This window comes from Octopus bimaculoides, chromosome 1 (assembly GCF_001194135.2).
Source record: "Octopus bimaculoides isolate UCB-OBI-ISO-001 chromosome 1, ASM119413v2, whole genome shotgun sequence".
NCBI lineage: Eukaryota > Metazoa > Mollusca > Cephalopoda > Octopoda > Octopodidae > Octopus > Octopus bimaculoides.
Genome location: NC_068981.1, coordinates 188,070,754 through 188,073,932, shown reverse-complemented (window position 1 = coordinate 188,073,932; position 3,179 = coordinate 188,070,754). Strand labels below are relative to the sequence as shown.

At 36.7% G+C, this 3,179-nt stretch overlaps 1 protein-coding gene across 9 annotated transcripts in view; it reads right to left on the bottom strand.

The window, feature by feature from the left end:
• LOC106875208 (dual specificity calcium/calmodulin-dependent 3',5'-cyclic nucleotide phosphodiesterase 1A) overlaps positions 1-3,179 on the bottom strand; it is a 1,568,460-nt gene that overhangs the window by 937,784 nt on the left and 627,497 nt on the right. The gene's annotated exons all lie outside the window — the stretch shown is intronic.

The window sequence follows — 3,179 nt, the reverse complement described above, 5'->3', positions numbered from 1 at the left end:
CCGTTCCTCATTCTATTTTTTTATATTCGTTATTACGAATTAGTTTTCTTTTGCGAAATCCTTTTAAAACAAGTGTTACGATTTCAAGCTCTAAATTGTATAACCAGAGGCTCAGCAACGCACTTAAAATTTCGAACTTGTGTAAAATAAATAGACTTTTCTACTTCGATTTCTTTATTAGTTTTAACATATAAAGCGCAACGGGCCACGATCGTGGCCGTCAGGCACAGGTCGACAGGCCACGATCGTGGCCCCGATAGATGCATTTAATTCATGGGCGTTTGTTGGGGTCTAATGTCACTCAAATGCTCTGCTACTCCATAGAATGCAAGAGGACTAATAGTTCAACTAATGACTTTTCAGATGATGTAAAACTTGCCACCATTATATACTAAGAAGATATTTTAACTACCTTTTTGTTTTTTATGTGTGCATAGTAGTCTCATTTTCATAAAATGTGCTCAGTAGTCCATGCTATGTAAGTGCAAATCCCAGCGCTTTATGGGTTAATACTAGGTCACCGAATTTATGTGTTACATGAGGTCTAGATTACAGACACATTAAAATAAATTAAACAACTTGTCAACATTGTAGCAGAAAAGATAATTCTTCTTTGGCAAAAGGTATTCATCCCTTGTGTTACGATTGAGTCAGTTAAACCGAAAATCCTTAACTTTACTTTGCTGACGTAGAAGGATGACTGTGATCTGGGGGGATTCTTTATAACGAATCTCTGAACGTTCTGTTTAAATATTGTTTGATCTATTCCGCCAATGATCATTTTTTGATTTGTCCGTTGATCCTGTAAAAGTCCTGTTCTCTCTTTTGTCTCTACTACAACTGCAGTTTTTAAATGAGTTGCACCTGTAACAGGAAATGTCAAATAAATCTTAACCCTAATTTTGTTTGAAACTATGGCACATTTTTTTCTATTTTTCACAGATTTTAGTAATGCTTGGTACTTTAGATAAAAGTTTAAGATTTTCGTTTTAACTGACTCAGTAACAACACAAGGGGTGGATGCCTTTTGCCAAAGAAGAATTATCTTTTCTGCTACAATCTTGACAATTTGTTTAATTGAAGGATCTTTCTTAACTAAATTCTTTTCTTTTTCTCTTTCAAATAAAACACATTTCAGTATGTTCTTCTAAGATCACATGGCTTTCAATATCATGACGCGTTATTGGCTTATAAGTCATCACTAAATGTAAACAACACTAAATTCAACACGATCATTAATTTTAATACAATGGCATGAAGTCAAGGTACAAAGCAGAAAAATTCACACACATACGACGTACGTCAACACGCAATGACCGTTGCAGCGGCACAGGAGAGAAGTTCACATCCCCGTTCTCTTTATAGTCAATGCGGAACCTCAAGATATTAGTCAATTGTACTGAAACTTGATATGGAATCTAACGGTACACAATTTACTGTTTTGCATTCTGCTATGTAGAAATATGTGCTTGTTATGACTTATAATCCATGAAATCCCAAATTTGACCCAAAATAGCGATTTCCAAAATTTTCAATTGCGCTGCGGATTTAACATATTTTAAATGAAAGAGTATTGTGATATATATACGACATTCTTTTTTTAGTTTCCGCCCACTAAATCCACTCGCAAGGCTTTGGTCGACCTGGGAATATAGTAGAAATATTTACCCAAGCTATCACGCAGTAGAACTGAACCAGTTACCATGTGATTCGGAAGCAAATTTCTTACCATACAGCCGCACATGCGCGGGTTATTTAGGTGCTATTTCTAGCAGGCTCAGGCATTGGTGACCTTTTTCGAAAAGCGGGCTGCATGAGACGTTGATCGTCAGCAGGCGAGTTACACTACTAAAAACATTCAAGGTAGTTTTTCGCTCGGCGTGCCGTTCAGAATGTCCCGCGTGCCGCAGTTTACCTATGACTGTTTTAAATGCCCCTTCGTTGACTCAGTGGCTCTCTCGTCGATTTCTTTTCTTTTTAGATGAGCGTTGGGATCGTTACTGATTGATAAGCTGTTAGCAATTTGTATTATTTTTACTCTCTTTCAATCAACGTGATTGTCGTTCCTCTTTGATAGACCGATTCAGTATCCCAAATGTCAATACTGGCTATCAGAGATATCTCATGAGATGACAATCTGTTACACAACTAGAAAATCTCTTCGCTGTACAACATTTATCACGTTGGGCAGCTATTTCCTACAGTTATACTAGTTCGTCTAAACTAGAATATTTACCCATTTTCTTTATTTAAACAAGGAGGATATAAATACCTTTAGTATTGAAGTTTCCTGTCAATTAGTAGTCACCGTTTCACTTCAGATTTTAGCAAGTCAGCAGTAAGTGAATATGCTATTAATAGTTTCTTGGAATTTCAAGTGTTACTAACATTAACAATGGGTTTTCAGTAAACATTGATTTTATTTGCTGTGCTGTTCTGAGAAAGTCACAATGGAATCTTTAACAAAGATAATAGGGATATAGTATGAATGTGCGTGTGAGGAACGGTGTTGAAAATTATGACAACCTGACGGGCGAATATAAAAAGTACATTTGTTTTAGAAATACAGCACTCTGTACATACGTGCATTAGATAGCACACAAGAGCAACTTCTGAATTGTTTTTCATTCGTCGCCATGTTGAAGAGAGATCGGATCTACCCCGCACTTTGAAACAGTTCAAATCTCTTGTAATGACGTAAAACTACCAGATACTTGCAGGCCTCCTCGACGCTCTTCTTTGACGCTTGTCAGAGCCAAACATTCAGAATATCTGCTGTCTAAACTGCTACTTAGTATCGTGTCTCCATAACAATGCACTTGTATTACATTATTTTGTTGCACCTCGAAAAAATGCACAATATGACGCATTTTTGGAAACGATACCCAAATTTCTTGTGCTTTTTCTACTTCTCAAATCAAGTTACATGACATTCATTAGCACCATCACCATCATTATAACATCCAGTTATCTGTGCTTGCATGGGTCGCACGGAACTTATCTAAGCAGACTTTCTACGGCTAGATGCACCATTCCTGTTGCCAACCCTCACCTTTTTCCAAACATGGCCAGACATGTTTCCACTGAATATTTGAAATGAATGACACAGCTTTTAAAACAGGGACACAAACGTACACACACACACACACACACACACATATATATATATGTATATATAT